Source organism: Xenopus laevis, chromosome 9_10L (genome assembly GCF_017654675.1).
Source record: "Xenopus laevis strain J_2021 chromosome 9_10L, Xenopus_laevis_v10.1, whole genome shotgun sequence".
In the NCBI taxonomy this organism is placed as follows: Eukaryota; Metazoa; Chordata; class Amphibia; order Anura; family Pipidae; genus Xenopus; species Xenopus laevis.
The window spans coordinates 107,807,283-107,827,809 of NC_054387.1; the positions used below are offsets into that span (position 1 = coordinate 107,807,283).

Consider the following 20,527-nt stretch of genomic DNA (forward strand, 5'->3'; position numbering starts at 1 on the left):
TGTTATTAAGAAAATCAAGAAAATCATTGACCCCACCTTAAAAAAGAAATGCTCTTCAAGGTTACAAATTTGTTATTGCTACTCTTTATATTGATATGTCTATTGAGAAATCAGTGCACGGTTGCTAGGATAACTTGGACCCTAGCAACCGGATTACCGAAACTGAAAAATGGAGAGCTGCTGAATAAAAAGCGAAATAAAAACGCCAAATCCACAAAATTTAAAAACAATTGTAAATTGCCTCAGACTATCACTCTCTACATCACACTAAGGGGCAGATTTATTAACCTTCCAGTTGTTTATGAAAGGAAAATTTGAGTATTCGGGTTGTATTTTTTGGTCAAAACTCACATTTTCGGGTTAAAATAAACTAGATTCGAGTTTTTAAAAAACAAACGTAAATATTCGAGATTAATTATACCCCGACCCTGGAAATAGCTTGAATCTGGAAAAACACCACCTAAATCCTGTCGAGGTCATGTAGAAGTCAATGGCAGAGGTCCCCTTGAACCATTGAAGAGGTTAACAGCCTACTTCAGGTGCAAGTTTTTTTTCCGGAGTGGTTTGTCCAAAAATTCCAATAATTCCAGTTCAAGGTTTTTTTTAAGTTTTTTTTTTCGCAGAAAACTAGATTAATTCGAGTTTTAGGGTTTTGGGATTCGAACTCGCAGAATCAGGTTTTTATTTTATTCGAGTTTTTCTTTAAGTACGATACCATTTGAGTTACGAGGTCATTCGAGGTAGAAAAAGAAAAAACACTCGACCTTTGTTAAATAACCCCATAACAGTTAATATAAAGAAAAACAACTCCTTTACTGGGTTTCTCCAATCAAAAATCTGCTTGTTGACTAATGAACCAAAGAATGGAATTTTAAACAAGTTTCCGATATACATACAATAAAAATGGTTTTATAGATATTTAAAATCAGCTGGATGTTTATATTCTCTGAATTACTGGTTCTGACTCTGAAACAATGTAGCACAATCCTGCTGAGGCCTGGAGGATAAAATGATTTCTGCTGTGTTGCTTCAGAGCAAAGATAGGGATAAAGAAATGCTATTTTCATTGGTAATTATATTGACAAACTTAAAACCCACTATCTTTTTTTATCTTTAAAGGGGTTGTTCACCTTCAAACAACTAGTTGTTTTCAGATAGATCACCAGAAATAACTTTTTCCAATTACTTTCTATTTTCTATGTGTCACCATTTTTCTAATATTGAAGTGTAAAGTGTCATTTTTCACTTTCTAAAGCAGTACTGGGAAGGGGGGGTCGCCGACCCTGTAAACTGTTCTAAATTGATACATTTAGTTGATCCATTTCTTATCTTTGTCCCTGCTGAGCAGAATCTCTGGGTTTCATTAAAGGCAGCTGTTAGAATTGATACAATAGTTACTAATAGTCCAGAGATGCCTCTGAGAAATGTATCAACTAAATGTTGCAAAATTGTAACAGTTAGGGGCAGATTTATCAAGGTCGAGGTGAATTTTCGAATTGAAAAAAATTAAAATTTCGAGCTATTTGTTATGTACTTCGACTAGGGAATAGAAGTTTTTTTGGGGGGAAAACTTCAAGTAGAATTCGATCGAATGCGCTATTAATTCGTTTCGTATGATTTGAATTCAAGTGAATACGGACCAATTCGATCGAAAACGGACCTATTCGACCAAAAAAAAAAAAAAACCGTAAAATTAATTTCGGTTGGTCTTTTTCAAATCGAATATCGATATTTTTTCAATTCGAAAGTCGACCCTTGATAAATATGCCCCTTAGAGTCTGCACCTGAATTACTGAGCTGCCAGACTAACACCAGAGACAGGGACATTAAACTTTAAACTTAAGATTCTGGAAAACGATAAAAGAAATAAACAATGGAAAGAAATTGAAAAGTCTTTATTTCTGGGAAACAATCTGAAACCAACTGTACTGAAAAAAGTGTTTGGAAGTTGAGCAACCCCTTTAATAAATTTATATTTGGAATGTTCTATTGAATAACAATATTCCTTTTATTATGCAAAAAAAAAAAAGAAAAGGATTGTAGCCTGGTTCCCTACCCCCTATAAGTACAGCCCAGCGGTGAGTTATAAAGCACCTCATTCAATATGATATATAGCAGAGGAATATCGATGATTATCTGTTCTTTAACCAAACACATCATTACATCCCCCGCAATCTGGAAGGTTTAATAAAAACAAAAGGCCTTTCAAAAACAAAACTGTTTAACCAAGCGCATAAAATGCCATAATTCATGTCAGTGCGGCTCAGGGAGTCAGAAGAATTCTGTCTTTTTCCCGTTTCTCAGCAATAAAAATGAAAACAAAGCCACATAACTGTAAAAGAAAGGATTCTCAGCCAAAGGATCTATCTTTGTGATTTATTTCAGTTCCAAACCTAACCCAGATAAAAAGCAGAGTTGGCGGGTCAGTAAGGCGAATTATTTGTGCAACTCGGGCCCCTGATGCACTGAAGCTGGCTGTAAGATGAAATAGTCTGCAGGCAGGGAGATCTCCTGGTCAATCTATGGAGACTCTCAGTCTACAGCTTCTGAATCCCTATCAAGTAGAGTGCACTTTATGAATGGGGGAACCTTATCGCAGGCTGGGCTGCTGCCCTACCACAGTGTGTTTACACTAGGAATAAACTTTATGTATAAACAAGAATTATAATGAAAAAAGAAGTCCTTTATATACTAGAGCTGGATGGCTTGGCCTTGTGTCCAGATAAGGAAGACCAAATTAAATGCAATGGAGGCAGTGGAGTTACTATAGAGGGGGCGGACTCCCATGTCCATGGGTGGGGGGGAATAGGGGGCCACAAGGGGAGTTGTGTAACCAGCTGTAATCACACATGACCTGGGTTGGAGGAATAATATAATAAAGGTCACTTATAAGAATGGAAACATAATAGAAAGCAACTAGCAAACAAACCATGGAGTGGCCATAGAGCTAAGCATATACCTTGCAAATGAAAATGAACCCAAGAAAACTTTTGCAGAAAAGGGACATTTATTGAATGCATCTGTGCATACATGGAAACACTGGACACCCAGACCTAAAGGCTATATAGTATAATTGTGAGTAGCCCATAGTTTAAAAGGGGCTGTTTGGCTTTTAATATGATGTACAGAGTGATATTCTGAGACAATCTGCAACTGGGTGTATTATTATTTATGGTTTTTGAGTTATATAACTTTTTTATTCACCAGCTCTTCAGTTTGCAATTTCAGAAATCTGGTTGCTAGGGTCCAAATAACACTAGCAACCATGCAAAGGTAAATAAAAAAATAAATAAATAATGAAGGCCAATTGAAAAGTTGCTCAGAATTAGCCATTCTATAACATACTATAAATACCCCTTTAACAGGGCCCCATGCTACTGTGCCAGGTAACTGCAGGGGACCCCAATTATTAAGCCATTGGTTTCCTAGAATCCTGGGCAGAGCACCCTGCTAACAAGTAAACAGGACCCCAATGGACAGGCCTGGATTTGCTGCAAGGCCGCATAGGCCCGGGCCTAAAGCGGCAAAAAAATAGGGGCGGCATGCCGCCCAGCCGCATTATGGGGACGTGTGCGTCCCCATTCAATTACAGCAGATGCGCCGGCGTTTTTTCGCCGGCGCGCTGGGACCGTGCGGCTGCCTGGTAGGACCGTGCGGCCTAGGGGCGGCCGTCAATGAAATCCGGCGCTGCCAATGGAAAAAAAACTTGAAAAACATGAATGCATTGCCCTGCCCAATATCCACCCCAATCATGCCCATCATACTAATATAAATCACATTTTTCTCTTGGGGCCCACTTTGCCAGGACACCACTACCCCTGATGGCGGCCTAGGTTTCAACTGAAGAATACCAATAGAGAGAAAAGCAGTTCAGCCCCACCACACGCATGCAATTACAACTTTAGTGGAATGGCATAGTGGTTAACCAAATCACAATACTGGGGTATCTGGGTTTAGTAAAAACAGCAGTGCACTTGCCTGTACTCTATTGCATGCAGACTTTTGCACGAGACACAAGGTTATGAGATTTTAAAGGAAAACTAAAGGTTAACTACAGGAGTAGGGCAGAAATGTTGTACATTATGTTTTGGGCTTCTATACCAGCCCAAGGCCATCACAGCCCTTTAGCAGTGAAGATCTCCAAGCATGTCATAGCTCCAGCTAAAAAAATCCCTGCAGTAGATCATTACTTTATATGATAGGAATATAAAAATAAATTATAATACTTTTATACGTTTGGATAGAGAATAGTAGAATTGGTTAGAAATGACTTGCCAATCAAATATAAATCGTTTTCCTCAAACAGGAAAAAAAAATCTGGGAAGGGAAATAAAGGAGAAGAAACTTCATCAAATCATGGCCATAAATTCATTCTGTTTATTTAATTCTAAGAAGCTAGCTTCCTTCCTGACTTGTCTACTGTGACTTCTGAGAGACTGCAGCATTGGAAGGGATCCATTAGGTGAATCTCCTTCGTCCCAGCTTCAACACCAAGGCACTCTCTCTCTCTATATATTAAAGGATGGCCAATTTATTCAGAGGTTAAAGGAAGGGACAAAGTTAATGACATGTAACCATAACCCATGTCTGTAAATTAAACCCCAAGAGAAAACTTGGTTTAGAAGTGACTGTAATGTAAATTGGGGGTGGGCCAATGAGGCTGTCGTATATAAGTAACCACGGAGTTGTAACCATCCAATGTTTGTAGAGTGGAGTCTGTATGGTTCTGATTGCCTATTCCCAAAATAGATCACAGAACAAATTCTGTTTGTAAATTTTTTTTTGTTCAAAAATTCTGGGAATAAAACCAAACAAAAAAAAAATGATTGTAGTGTCTCCATAAAATCTGATCAGAATTCTCTTGGTGACTGTTGTTGTCATTTATAACCAACCAAACAATAACTGGTGACATAGACAGAAATTTTCCATGGATGAAAACTATAACGACATAGATTTCAACAACTGTAGAAAAGGGCAGTTTTAGGTTCGGGGCAAGAAATCAGTTTTTTTTTAATTTTATGTGCGCAATTACAGATGTCCACTAACCCCATGTCATTAGGGTGATAATGTTCAATCAGTTGGCCAAGTCACATGAGTTTTATATGTTTTAGAGGGGTAGTTCACCTTTAAGCAAGTTTTTAATATACGTTTGTTTTTTTTTAAAATTAATTTAATTTTTCCGAAGTCGCCGGGCGACTACATCTCCCCGAATCTCCAGGTGTGATCTTACCCTTATTCAAATCAGTGCATGGGTGCTAGGGTAATTTGGAACCTAGCAACCAATTGAAACTGGAGAGCTGCTAAATGAAAATAAACTCAAAAAAACAAAAATAATTCAAAATGAATGCAAATTGTCTCAGATAAGCATTCTCTACAATCATACTAAAAGTTAGCCCAAAGGTGAACAACTCGTTTAACATAACATTGACTGGAAAGAAACATGGGCAAGACTTTTCTTCAATCTAGAGGTGCAATTGAGGGGAGTCACTGCCAAGGTTAAAGATTGTAGTATTTGGCTTCAGCTTGGGAACCCTCAGGTTAACCACCAATGCAATTCAGCACCCACATTTTAGGAGGGTTTGATTCCAGGAGACCAAGCAGGGTGTGAACTAATTTAGCCATGTCTTTAAGGAAATGTAAAAATAGAAACTGAAAACCCCAAACCAGTAGACTCACAGCTTTTTATTACCCATAGCTGTAATGTTCTACTCAATATAAAACACCACAGTGAGGGTAGAAACACCACGGTAGCGATATAGTTATAATTCATACCGCAAGGTTCTCGGGTGCTGGCCAACACTGGCTTGGCCTTCGGCCTCTTATCCTTTATCTGGATTTCAAACCACCATATTTTTTGCCAAACAAATGACTTCCAAGTTGTCTCTCAAACTCTGTCTCCCTTGTTTATTCCATCACAAACCTTATGTCCACCCATGTCTGTATTGCTCCGTCATCTTCAGCTTTCTCTTTCCTTGTCTTCCCTGTTCCATTAGAACTCATTCCAGCAAATGCCATAGTCTATGTTCCTCCCACAGTGCCTCCAAATCTTCAATTGGCATTACTTGATATTCATGGAATAGAGTGCATTGTAGCGGATGATAATTATTAAGTCATTTGGCAATATGCACAAGAGCCACAGAGTATGTATGTGAATTAATTATTGAGTGGTAAAGTAGAAGTGGATTACTAAAAGAACATCACAAGGTCTAGAGGCACTGGATTAATTTATGGATTTGCTCCCAATCATCCCATTACACAGATCCAAGAGGCATCAGCGGTAGATGGATGTTCCCAGAATTTTGCTAACAAATAACATTTTAAAAAGGCGTGGATCACCTTTAACTTTTAATACGTTACAGAAAGGTCAATGCTAAGCAACTTTTCAATTGGCCTTCATTTTTTTTTACAGGTATGGGACCTGTGATCCAGAATGCTTGGGACCTGGGGATTCCTGATAATGGATCCTTCCGTAATTTGGATCCTCATACTTTAAGTCTACTAGAAAATCATGTAAATATTAAATACACCCAATAGGCTGGTTTTGCTTCCAGTAAGGATTAATTATATCTTAGTTAGGATCAAGTACAAGGTACTGTTTTATTATTACAGAGAAAAAGTAGATAATTTTTATAAATTACGGCCATTCCTGTAATTCGGAGGTTTCTGGATAATGGATTTCCGGATAACGGATCCTATGCCTGTAGTTTTTTTTAAATGTGTGCCTTCTTCTTCTGAATCTTTTCAGCTTTCAAACGGGGGTCATTGACCCTGAATACTAATTCTCTTCTGTAAGGCTACACAATTATTGTTACTTTTTATTATTAATTATTATTTGGATACTAGCAACCAGATTTGCTGAAATTGAAACTGGAGAGCTGCTGAATAAAAATCTCAAAAACAACAAATAGTAAAGAATTTAAACTAATTGCAAATTATCTTATGATATCACCCTATACATCATACTAAAAGTCAACTCAAAGGTGAACACCACCTTTAAGCAATGGGAACCAGATCTGTTCAACTATATCTCCCAGCACACTTCCACTCTTGCTGGCTGGCTATCTGTTCTAGATCCAATGCATGGAAACCAGCTTATTTCTTACCCTTTTACTGGACAATATAAGGAGATTTCATATGTATGTTGATTGACTATGAAACTTAAACCCTGACTACAAGGAAGAATGTTTTCAGGTTGCAGCGCAGAATCAGACCAAATGAACTACTTTGTAGCTGAAATTCTTGCAGTTGGCTACAAACGGGATCAGCTAAGAGCAGGGAGCCTGTTGTGATGGAAGCTCTGTGGCACAGCCTCTTAATATATAAGGGAATATACAATAACAGACAAGATAAAGAGATGGCACTCACTGGTAATCAAGATACATGCTATTCTAATTTGTTATAATCGAATAACAGCAGGATCCACCCTGCAGATTTTTTATTTTTTTTTTACAACCTGTGTAGTGAGTCTTGGACTGGCAGGAGATAAGATAAATATGCATCTGATGCTTGGCCTTGGCACAGGGAGTAAAAGGGCACTGCCCACATTCATTAAGAGCTGGAATGACATTCTAATGAAGGTGCCCTGCCTCGATGTTTCCGCAGACAGGGCAGTGTTGATTAAGCCAAAAATAGACTTCTGACAACATGATGGCCACAAGATCAGCCCTACTTTAAAAGGAATCCAAAAGCATGCACATGTTGGGGCCCCTCCCTGGCCTCACCTCTGGATGTTGGGAAATGTGCTGTTAGAAAATAAGAGTTTGGAGCTTTTCCTCCCTGTGTAGAGAGAGCAGGCTGGGTTCCAGGCAGCGTGAGCAGACTGTGCATTGACTCTCTTTAATGAAAGCCAGCAGAGAGAACACACAACACAGTGTTTCTGTGCAAAGGCAGCTAGCCTTCAGTGATTGCAATCAATAAAAACACTCGGCCAAGAGGCCCGGGGGTGAGGGGGGGTAAGAGAGACACGGATTGTGAGAGAGAGATCTACTGAGTTTGCCTGCCCTTCTCTCCCTCCCCCTCCACCAAAAACAAGTGAAACTTTGGAAATCAGAAGACAAACAGGTCTCCTTTTCAGCAAGCAGGAGTCCTGTGCATTTCCCCCCTCTGTTGGCTGCCCAAACTCCCCATTCCGCCGCTGGCTTCAAAATGAAAGGTTTGTTTTTGTCCCAAGCTCTGTAAAGAGCTGGCTCTAAACAAGTGCAGCACTCCACAAAGCACGACAGTGTCTCTCAGCAAAAGGAAGATTTAAACACAGCAGCCATGGGATCGAGTCCTATCAGACCACTGCAGGGTGGCTAATCCCATTTACCCGTACTCATCTGCAAGAGGGCTACCAACATCCAGGGCTAAATGAGCTCCAAGCCAAGTCATTGAGAGGTAAGTCCTTCGTATTCACACTGTGCCATTGTGCTCTGTGCTCATTCCAGTTCTGGCTGTTTATATGCCAGAGGGGTAAATTATATGCCCAGCAATTGAAAAGAGGAAGGGGGAGAGCAATGTAAATAAATGAATGTAAAAACCTAGCTCAGAAGAGCTGCTTGAGTCACTTAGCATAATATTTACACCTGCAATGCTGCCAGTTTTATGGCAATGCTGGAGCCAGGGAGCAGAACGCTGTGCTGGAACAGATGCATTTAGGAGCTACTCTACTCCAAGGACAGCCTATAGGACTGCTCTGTCTACAACACACTAGTGACTTCATTACTACTAAAGCATGCCACTCGTTAGCCAATCAACTGCTAGTGTATACCCAAATACAAGGCACCAGTACTAGCAGAGAACATGGATGTTGAATGAACACAGTACACCCTAGTACAGAAAAGCACTGTTTGGCTTTAAAGCCTGAGGAAGAAGAGATCGCTGTAGGACGTTGAGGCTTAATAGATTCCCTCACTCATTGAGCCAATGAAAGACATCACTCCAGCCCAGAAAGTTCTTGTTCCCATTAATGGCCAATACAGTTCAGCCCCCCTTCTCGTAGCTCAGCAGAGTTCACAAGCCCAGCGTGGGGGGACGTCACAACAGCATTTGGCACTTCTTACAGTGACGGGAAAGAGTATTTGCACCTTTCCTTTTCTGTCACAGTAACATGATCTGGAAACAAAATGTCATATAAGACAGCCGGAATAAGCACAAATCAACTGTAATATGTAAGGTATAAACCCAATTGCTGGTCACCCCACCTTTCGCAGCAATATTTGTACCATTCTAAAGCTTCCTAATCAATCGTTCTCATGTCTGTTGATGAATTCTTCTTTGCGGAACTGCTTCCATTCAGATTCACATGCATGAACTGCTCTTTTCAGGTCCTGCCACGGCAGTTCTACTGGGTTCAAGTGTCAGAACTATTTCCTATCCGCAGTTTGCTGTAATAAATTTTTAACCAGAGTGCCGTCAATTTGCTCTTTTTTGAAGGACTATGGCCAATTCAAAAACTTTAAATTTTATTTCTTATCAGCCATTCAAATATAGCCTTGCTTTTGTGCTTTGGATAATGTTTCATAACCCAAATACTCTTCAGCGGACAGATAACCAGACATTAGCCAAGTATACAACCTATCATGTAGAATGCTTGTGACCTGGGGCTTCTGGATAAGGGATCTTTCTTAATTTGGATGTTTTGACCTTAAGAGCAGTCGCCTTTATCACAAAGTCACAAACTTTGTGATATGTTGGTTTTACCGCCAGCAATTTTAGTTATTTCCAATGGAGACGCATTTTCGGGAGCTGTCGCCCGCAGTAAATAATGGCGGCCAACAAATCTCCCCGTCATCCATTGCCCTAAGTCTGCTAAAAAATTAACATTAAATAAACCCAGAAGGATTGTTTTGCCATCAAAATTCATGAAGCTTAGTCAAAACAGTACCTTCTACTACAATACTGTATTACTGTACTAAAGTTGTATTATTTGCTTATAATACACAAAAGCCATGAATATCCTGTAAATTATATCCTTATAAACGGTGAGTTCTGATGTCATCAGTTATAAACGGTGAGTTCTGATGTCATTTCTGTCACATGACTCACCGAAACTTTGTGTATTATAATAAATAAAGTACCCCCAGTTGCAAAATATGTGGATATAAGAAGTTACCTCGGAGTTTCCTGACCTGTATAGAAACACTCGGCCTTCGGCCTCGTGTTTTTATATGGTCATGAAACTACCTCGGTAACTTATAATATCCTTATATTTTACAAAAGGAGGTACTTTATTCACTATATAATACACAAAAGCTATGAATATCTTGTAAATTATATCCTTTTAACAGTGAGTACTGATGTCACAAGACTCACTGAAACATGTGTATTATAATAAATAAAGTACCCCCAGTTGCAAATTATGAGAATATTAGAAGTTATCTCGGAGTTCCATGACTAGTATAAAAATGCTCGGCCTTCGGCCTTGTGTTTTTATATGGTCATGAAACTACCTCGGTAACTTAGATTATCCTTATAATTTACAAGAAGGGGTACTTTATTCACTATATAATACGCAAGAGCCACAAACATCCTGTAAATTCTATCCTTATAAATGGTGCTTTGTGATGTCATCGCCCTTTGGCTTCATGTTTTTATACAGTCATGGAACTAAGTAACTTATAATATCCTTATATTTTGCAAGAGGGGGTACTTTATTCACTATATAATACGCAAGTGCCATGAACATCCTGTAAATTCTATTCTTATAAATGGTGCTTTGTGATGTCATCGCCCTTTGGCTTCATGTTTTTATACAGTCATGGAACTAAGTAACTTATAATATCCTTATATTTTGCAAGAGGGGGTACTTTATTCACTATATAATACGCAAGTGCCATGAACATCCTGTAAATTCTATTCTTATAAATGGTGCTTTGTGATGTCATCGGCCTTTGGCCTCATGTTTTTATATAGTCATGGAACTAAGTAACTTATAATATCCTTATATTTTGCAAGAGGGGGTACTTTATTCACAATATAATGGACTGTGGGAGATAGCCTTCTCATAATTTTGAGTTTTTATGGTTTCTTCAGTAATGTTCAGTTTTCCATGTCCTTAGGATGCAAGGCATCCCATCATACTTTGTTGGGAGTGTTGGGTAGCTGTGTTTTCGGCATTGGTACTCTGTCTGCTAGTGCCACTTTTGTCCATTTAATAAGAACAAAAATGACTAAGTTATTTCATAGGGACCATGTTCAAGATGAACTGACTAACTTTACATTTAAAGGGGTTGTTCTGCTCAATGAATAAACTGACATTCTTCAGTTACTGTTACTGTTGAAAAACATTTGGCTTTCAGGGGATTGTGGGAGATGTAGTTCAACCTTAGTTGGAGGGCTGGGTGTAAAATCATTTAGAGAGAGAGCTGAAAACTGTTCTTTGGATGGTGGGTAGAGGGTGTCCCAGTTTGCTGAGTGTTTGCTTTCGGCAGACCGTTCAGAAGGGGGGGAGGAGCTCCATGGGTAACAAGAACAGCACTCATGTTTTCTTTCCTTTGAATGTCACTAATTCAGGGTATTAACATACCTCCATGAAGTGGGAAGTACTAGCAAGACAAGTAGGTCCTTTCCTTGTTATTTTAGGGGCAGGGATGTGAATGCATTAAATGTGTGGAAAAAAAAAAAGAGAGAGAGGGAAAAAACACAGCTCAGGGAGCGTATTCACGTTGACAGGCTGCCAGACCTTAATTTGTTACACATGCTTAACTGGATATGCTCTGCCCAGCTATTTCTTCACTCTTCATTTACAGTGTTTGGCATGCACAAGCAACCCTAGCCAGTTAACCGCCGCCGCTGCACGGCAGGCCAGATATGTGTTGATTATCATGCAGCACACTTACTTTAACCCTACAACTCCCAGCATTCCACATCCACATGCGGGTTCAAGCATGCTGGGAGTTGTAGTCCAGGAACATTTGGGAAACCAAGACGAAGAAACAGTGTGCAACATTTGAACACAAATCCCATTTCCCTTCAACCCAGGCTAAATAAAGGATTTTTAGATTATATAAGATTTTTTGGGCTTGGTGGGTGCGCGTGGTTTTTTTTTCTATTATTCAATATATGAGGGGTGACTGGACCTGTCTTAAAGATAGATTAAAAGACATTTTGCAGCAGAGTTCTGAGTATAAGCACAAATAAATATAAGATCTGTTAAGATACCGGTTTCTGAGTAGTTTATATAGATAAGGACTGCAAAACATGTTAGTTCTGCAGCACTATAGCCAAAATACTGGGGCTACAGATCCGCCACACCAAAGTGGAGCCTTCCTATCTTTTGTTATTCATGGACACTGTCACCATTGTTGCCCAGACACCACTTGACTGCTGCTTCGTAACCAGGAAGTTGATTGATAACAATGACACACAAGATCTTACAAAGAATTTTTTGACTTCTGGGCTGAACAGAAATTTCTGACTTGCTTGTGTGTCTTCCTCCATAGTAACCTTTAGAAAAACTCAATAATACAAACTGACTTTGTTGCATAACATCTTTTTGGCCCACTGGTCGATATTCCTTCATAGCGTGTACATAAGCAGCCCTGGGTTCATTATGTCCTACAACTATACATAGAGGTGGGAGCAAGGCACATTACGGACTCCTATAAAAATAAAGATGTAAACATTATGTGTGGCCCTGGATGGAACAGCAATTTTGTTATTCAAGATCAAAGGGCCAGTCCGTTACCTCCTGTTTGGGGGACTGGTGACATTTTGGTGTTTGGACAGTTGGTGACATTCCGACAGGTACATATACCCGTAACACAATCTGTACAGCAGGGACTGTTTACAGCTGGTGTATTATACAGCCCAAAGTGCAAAACAAGTTCTATCTAATTGCACATTCACTCCATGCCAGTAATGCATAAAGTCTGAAAAGTTAATTTAGTTAACTTTAAAAAAACTTTAAAAAATTAAGAGCTAGAGAGCAGAACAGTGCCCTCTTTACCACCTGTATCAGTCAGCATTACTATGTCATCTGCATGCTTCATCTATTGCATATACTGGCAAGGGCAAAGGATATTTATTATCCTAAGGGTAAGTGAGCACGCTAAGATTCAGGGAGATTTAGTCGCCCAGTGACGAATCGCCTCATCTTTGGGCGACTAATCTCCCTGAAAAGCCTTCCCGCCGGATAGAATCTAAATCGTGGGTGGGATGGCACTTGGAGTGCTTCATTTTCCGAAGTCGCCCAAAGTTTCCTAAAAGAAACTTTTTGTAAAAAATAAAATATTGCAGTTTTCAGCAACTTTCCTTTAGAGGTATGGGGTCTGTTATTGGGAAACCAGTTACCCAGAAAGCTCCGAATTATGGGAAATCCCATCTCCCATAGAACCCATTTTATCCACCTAATACAAATTGTTTGAAAAAAACAGTATTTCCCATTTTCTCTATAGTAATAAAACAGTACCTTGTACTAGATGCCAACTAAGATATAATAAATTCTTATTGAAAACAAAACCAGCCTATTGGATTTATTTAAGATTTAAATGATTTTCTAGTAGACTTTTGGTATGAATATCCAAAACAAGGAAAGATACAGAAAACACCAGGTCCTGAGCATTCTAGATAACAAGTTCCATACCTGTATAAATAATAAAAATTAATAATTGTAATTGCTTTTGAAAGCATAATCCATCTGTCCTTTATTCTCTGCACTGGTGGCTCTGAGTACTGAAACAATGTAGGGTAAATCATTTTAACAGATGCGTGAAGAATCATTGCTACATTGTTTCAAGAGTCAAAACCAGGACAGATACCCTTTCAAGGGCAGTTACAATAACAAATTTATTAAAATCTGTAATTAATGTATATTCAAAGCAAATTAGAATATCATTGACACATTATCAGTCTTTCCTCTAAATCTTTCATACCAGTTCAGTTGCACATCTCTGCACTCTCAGCAGCTTATAAATACCATTATCAAGCACTGGCACCCAAAACTACACCCCATACCCAGGCATAAATGTATGATTTTTTTCATATATATTTGACAGAGCAGTCAACACATCCAACTCATATCACTATAAATACGGATATAATTAAAGCCTCCTGAGCAGCATAAACCAGGACTAATAAAATTTACTAAATGTTATAGAGAAAGAGGGAACATACTCCCTTACCTATAAACTGCATATAATTTCTGTCTCAAGTCCAAGCCTATAGCAATAGCAGCTGGGATAGATATGTTTCCACGTGAACATGAGATTAGCAATAGAATGTGTATGCAAGTGCCACTTTGTGTTTTAAGCTCACAGAGGTTTTATTACGGAAATAACAGGTAGCTTCATTTTCAATCATTCACTTCAAACATCATTTATACACAAAATTCAGTGTACTCTGCTACCATAGCAAACCGAAAAAAGAGCAATCTGTTTATGATTTTTAAGGGATTCGAGGGGTGTTATTCAGACCAAACGTATTGATAAAAACAAAAATCAATATATTTTCAGTGGGGGCTCTTCTTGATATAATAAGGATACGCATCATGTCTTGAAGATTTGCTTGGTAAAGCCAAACTGTCACTGTACAGGTTTGGGACCTATTATTCAGAATGCTAAAAAAAAAATCATTTAGGTATTAAATAAACCAAACAGGATTGTTTTGCCTCCAGTAACAATTAATTATATCTTAGTTGGGATAAATTACAAGGTACTGGTTTATTATTACAGAGACAAAGGAAATCATTTTTAAACATTTGAATTATGTGATTAAAATGGAATTCCTTCCTGAATTCAGATCTTTCTGGACAGTGGGTTTCGGATAATGGATCCCATATCTTTACCATTTTCTATAAAATGTTGGCCTCTGGGGTGCACTATTTAATGGAGTTCCTGGGTGATATTTTGTTTTACCTCTGCAATTGAAACATCAGACTCAAATGTGTGCCCGTTATTACATACCTAGTGCCACCCTTGTTATTTTAGGTAGCAAGTAGCTGCATAATGCAGCCACATTCAAGGCACATCTTAATAAATACGACTTGCTAGTAGTGTTGCCACCTTTTCTGGAAAAAAAATACTGGCCTTCCTATTTATTTATATGTTTCCCTATTAATAACATTGGGATCAGCCATAATTTTTACTGGACAGGCCGGTAAAATACCAGCCAGGTGGCAACTCTACTTGCTAGTAACCTGGACAAGAGTCCTCCTTTTTGTTCTGGCACTGGGCATAATTTTTTCCAGCCCAAAAGCACGGTATCCCACGCTGCCAGGCTGAATGGTGCAGTAGTTGGACGGAAGCACATCCCCGCTTGCCTTGTGCCTTATATAAAAGGCCTTAGTGCCAACTATGGACTACTGCACTATTCACAAGTGTTTCAGACTGATAAAGTTGTGCCCTGGCATGCTGGGAAATGTCCTTTATTACTTGTTGCCCCTTTTTCTTTAAAGCCTTTAGCGTACATGCATTCACTGTACCTACAGAAAAAACTTCAAAGGTATAAAACAGGAGACACTTATGATTTTGTATGCAGTTTTGGCTCTCCGGTGCTGGAATGTACACTGAAGGAAATTATTCTAAAAAAAATTATTAAAATAGTAGAAATTACCCTTATAATGATACCTGGGAAGTGAACTGATTCAGCATTTGGTTTGAATCATGATGAAAATCAGCTGCTGCTTATCAGACCAGTGCCCCAGCAGCAGAAGGGAAAAAAAAGAAAAAGAAATGGCATCCATCATTCGGACATATTATATATTTATACAAGGGAATGGTCTACCACACGCTGCATCTCATGCATGACAGTTTCAACCTCCTACAGGGCCAACAGAGAACTTTGTAGAAATAAATGTACATGAGCGGCAGTAATGATCTACAGATCCATTTGTTCTACTGCTTGCACCCAAGCAACTTTATTGCTAACTGGTCTTCCAAATAACTTGGAAAAAGAAAGGCAGATAAAGATATTGCAGGCTTACAGAGTTAAATTAGCTCTGTCTCTGACACAAGCATCCCTTAGTACAAACACTTGGCCACATGCTGTGAAAAGACAGAAGCGGAACCTTTGATCATTCGTACCAGTTTCCACCCACAAAAATGCATGCATTTCAGCAGAGAAGAAACAGTTGGTTTGCCGTGAAAGTCTTCTGGCACCAGTCTCTTTAGCTGTAAAAATAAATAACCAGAATAAAAGAAAATGTAGGGGGGAAAAACATCACTAAGAAATGTTCAACTCCCTCTCACAAAGGGACACATATACAAAATGTTATCCGTGTCCAAATCCAGGGCATATATTTTTACAGTGATGTCACTTATTTGGTTAAAATGTTAATTATGCCAATGTGAGTGTAATGTGCCCTGGTGTAAATATGCTGCGTAAAAAGTGGATTTTCGATGTCCATAAAGCAGTCATGTATGTGGAATATTAGCATGGAGGATATGACGTCCAGAAAGCAATGCTAAAGGGGCTGCTCTGTATTTATAATGGTAGTTCCCCAGTAGTGATGTGTGGGTCGGGTTTTTACCAATCCCAACCCTAACCCACCCGCCCTCCCTCCACCCATGCCAGACTTCCCTTTACAGACCCACGCCACCGATGACTTCACAAAAGGGTCGGGTGACCGGGCACATGGCTATAAAACCAAAAGCCGGCAGTTGGAGGTGGCAGGCAGTGAGAGCAGGAGGTAGAGCTCGGCCTGCACCCACCCTCCACTATTCCCCGGCTTGTAGCTGGTGATAATACTTTTGGGGCAAACAGCATCAGCGCTATTGCTAAATTAGGGTGTTTTGACCCTACTATTTTTTTTTCATGTATTGTGTGTCATTCTGAGTTTTCTGGATAATGGGTTTCCGGATAATGGATCCCATACCTGTACCAGAGCATATTATATAATGATACAGATATAAAGCTGATGTTTTCCAGTTTGGGCTAGTTTATATATGCCAACTGCCTGTGTTCTAAAGATTAATAAATGAGAACAAAACCATGTTCCAATATACTAGTCACCAATAAAATATAATGTCCCAGTCTGCCAAGAAAAGTCCCAACAATGTCCATCTACCCTAAACTCTGCTATTTTGACCACTAGATGTATTCAGAAACCAATGGATCACCAACTTTCTCTGTGTCAGATTATTATTCAATCACAGAGCACCAACGTATTCAGCAGCACTGTACATAAGAACACCGAACAGCAACTGACAACAAAACAGTAGGGCCAACAGGGCCCTGTCCCCAAGAGCCTACATTTCTAAAAAAAAAAATTTTTTGCCATAACACAATGCGTTTTACAATTCAGTTCTCCCTCAATAATTTATATTTTCACAAGAAGTATTACTTAAGTCATTTTAGGCCATAATGACAAGCCTATCAGGCAAAATAGTAAAAAAGTTATTACAAACTTTACACCCTATTAGCAGACTGGCAGTAACTGACAGATATGATGATAAAGTCTAGCTCTGGAGTCAAAACAATATTTTCTACTGGGTGCCAAAGGCTATTTAGCACTCAACATAATTAGGCTGGCTGTTTATTAGGTTACAGGAGGTATGGTACCAACAGATGTACAACTGGCCCACTGTCGGGAAATCTTGCAGGACAGATGAGACAAAATTTAAATCACATTTTCAGCTTCCTTAAATTCGATTATTTCTTAGTAATCCTATGAGGATAGATGATTGTCTGGCTGGAACACTGTGCCTCAGGAACATGACTTGGAATAAAAGAAAGTCAACAACACAGCAGAACGTATTTTTTATTTGAAAAAACATAAATCAGCAAATTACATATATATATATATATATATAGTTCAATGTGAGACACCTGCACTCTGTCCTCTGTAGTTCCTTGCCGGGTGCTCGGTCAAAAAGATATGTATCAATTGAAGATGGACCAGCACTCCGTTTTCTTTGTCAAAAGTGTTTATTCAATACACTGTGCACAGTGTATTGAATAAACACTTTTGACAAAGAAAACGGAGTGCTGGTCCATCTTCAATTGATATATATATATATATATATATATATATATATATATATATATATATATATATATATATATATATATATATATATATATATATATATATATATATATACACACACACACATACTATCAGAGATCTATAGTCTCCTACTGACTGGACCAGGAGTTCCATTTAGACATTGCTGGGTCCAACAGCAAAGTAATTTAAGTCCTTAAACTTCCTGAAAACCCCAACGAGCTTATCCTAATCCACTAAAGATTGTAAAAATGGTCATAAGTGCCTTCAACTAATTATTTTGCCGTTATATTAATATCATCCGTCTCCTGATCATGCAACATCTTGGATAATTAGCATATTTCAATGAATGGTTGCTGTTTAGTGAAACCTAGTAGTGATTCCCTTGGTTGCTTAATAAAGAATCAGAATACATGCGTCGGATGCTTTATCTAGAAACTTGTTATCCAGAGAGCTCAGAATTACGGGAAGGCTATCTTCCATATACTCCATTTTAATCAAATTATTAAAAATTTTAAAATGAATTTCCTTTTTCGCTGTAATAATACAACAGTATCTTGTACTCAGAGGCGGGCCTGGCAGGCCGGGCGCCCTAGGCAGTCCACTCAGCAGCTCACCCCCATCCCAGTCTTTCGTGCATGTGCGTCAATAGCGATCGTGTGCGAATGCGATTCACCGTGTGTGCATGCGTGTCATGCCATTATACAGAAACGTGGCGTTTGGAAGTCCCCTTATCTGAGAAACCTCAGGTCCTGAGCATTCTGGATGACGGGTTGCATACTTATAGCATATGTTGTTCCTGTGGCTGACAGACCTCATTTAAGTTATAAGTGAGGAAGTAAATATTCCTCTATAAAGAGGATGACCACCCTGCAACCCTGCACATTTACAACTCCCACCACTCCCTCAACCCACGAGTTATAGCGCAAGCTCTTTTGGAAGGCATTCTTTGGGCCTATTCTGAAACATGACAGGTTATGTTTTCTTTTAAATAACAGTAAATTAAATTGAAGCCTGCACGCTCCTTTAATTCTAATGCAAGAAATGAATTGCACCGTTTTCTTTGGCCATGATCACAACACAAGGAAAACATTGTCACGTTCCTCTCCTTTACACGGCAGATGTTTTAACACAGCTGAACAAGCAATGTAACAATCCCTTTTGCCTCCTCTAATATACACACACCCCGAAGGCTCAGATCCCCAAAGTCTACTCTATTTCAGCACTTAGCTTGGTTTAGTTAGTGCATTGCTCTATTATTGGCTCTGAAGGAACAGCACTGTTGTTTTAAAAGCTTGAGCCTTTCAAAATCCTCAACATTTATTATAGAAACTGCTACAAGAAAAAAAAAAAAGCCACCAGCGTTCTTCATATACACGTGGAACAAAGGCCTTGAGGATTCTAGGCGTATTCCACTACAACTGCTGATAGGTATCTCCAACGGATAGCAGCATGGCTTTGATGCAAACGCTCAGATTCGGGGAGATTAGTCACCTGTCGACAAATCTCTTTTTCGGGGCAATTAATCTCCCATAATTGCCTCCCGCTGGCTAGGAAGTAAACCGCTGGCGGGATGGCACTCGGAGCTCTTCGTTTCCCAAAGTCGCCCAAAGTTGCCTCACACGAAAACTTCTGGAGACTTCGGAAAACGAATTTACATTCTAGCTGGCGGGAGGCCGTTCGGGGAGATTAGTCATCCCGAAGAAGAGATTTGTCGACTAATCTCCTCGAATCTGATCATGTGTCTCTTATCCATGGAAAGCTATTCAAACTTGTTTAATGTGCTATTGTTCATGCTCCAGAGTCAGACAATGGCATACTACCTATAATAATTTCCAAAAGCAGAAATAAATGAACACAGGGCAGATGTATTTTCAATGCACATCTGGATCTCAGAAACATCAAAAGTCCTTTATTTGGATATCGCACAACTCCGCGGTACTCATGCACATATAGCTGTGGCCTAGAGTGTGACTTGTAAAATCCCTGTATTAGAATAAAAATAATAATATATATATATTGTTTTGCATTTGTGGTAACAACATACACTAGGATTGATTCACATGGCCCTGATTTGCATTAAAATAACCCAGGGGAGGCATATATTTCAGAACAGCAGAAATTCTAATTAAGTTTAAATTACACTATCTGTTTTTGCCCAAAATTTTGAAATGAAATATCTCCGCTGAGCTTGTAAATAAGGAGAAAAAAAAAGCACATTGTTCATATAAAGCCAAAGATTCCCAAGAGGGTTTTTTTCCCAACAGCTCAAAACTTAAATTGTCCCAGATCTTTTCCGGCTGATCCCAATAAAAAGGCAGCCATGTTGCCCTGCAGTCTGTATTTCTCGGGGAGGAAACCTGGCATCAATGTAAAGATTTCACATGCTTGCAGTGTAGTAGTCAATCCTTGGCTAACCTCGGTAAGCCTCCCAGCTCTTTCTGCGGTTCGGGATTTGAGTGCTGACAACATTTGCACGGAGCTAAATAAATATTTACCCATTTGGCAACTCTATAGGCAAGCTACAAAGAAGATATTCCCTTGGACTATTCCCAGTTACGAGTGTCTGCACGGCTGCAAGTGGCTTACCTAGGTTCATTAACA

General features: G+C 39.1%; 2 protein-coding genes across 5 annotated transcripts in view; one reads left to right on the forward strand and one right to left on the reverse strand.

Annotated features, from left to right (window-relative positions):
* LOC108701567 (uncharacterized protein C7orf50 homolog) overlaps positions 1 to 20,527 on the reverse strand; it is a 197,181-nt gene that overhangs the window by 32,292 nt on the left and 144,362 nt on the right. The gene's annotated exons all lie outside the window — the stretch shown is intronic.
* Positions 7,772 to 20,527, forward strand: part of gpr146.L (G protein-coupled receptor 146 L homeolog) — a 51,152-nt gene continuing 38,396 nt past the window's right edge. For both annotated transcript variants that reach the window (XM_018234192.2, XM_018234193.2), the window contains exon 1: positions 7,772 to 8,376. The gene's annotated coding sequence lies outside the window, so the exon portion shown is untranslated. The remainder of the gene's footprint in view (positions 8,377 to 20,527) is intronic.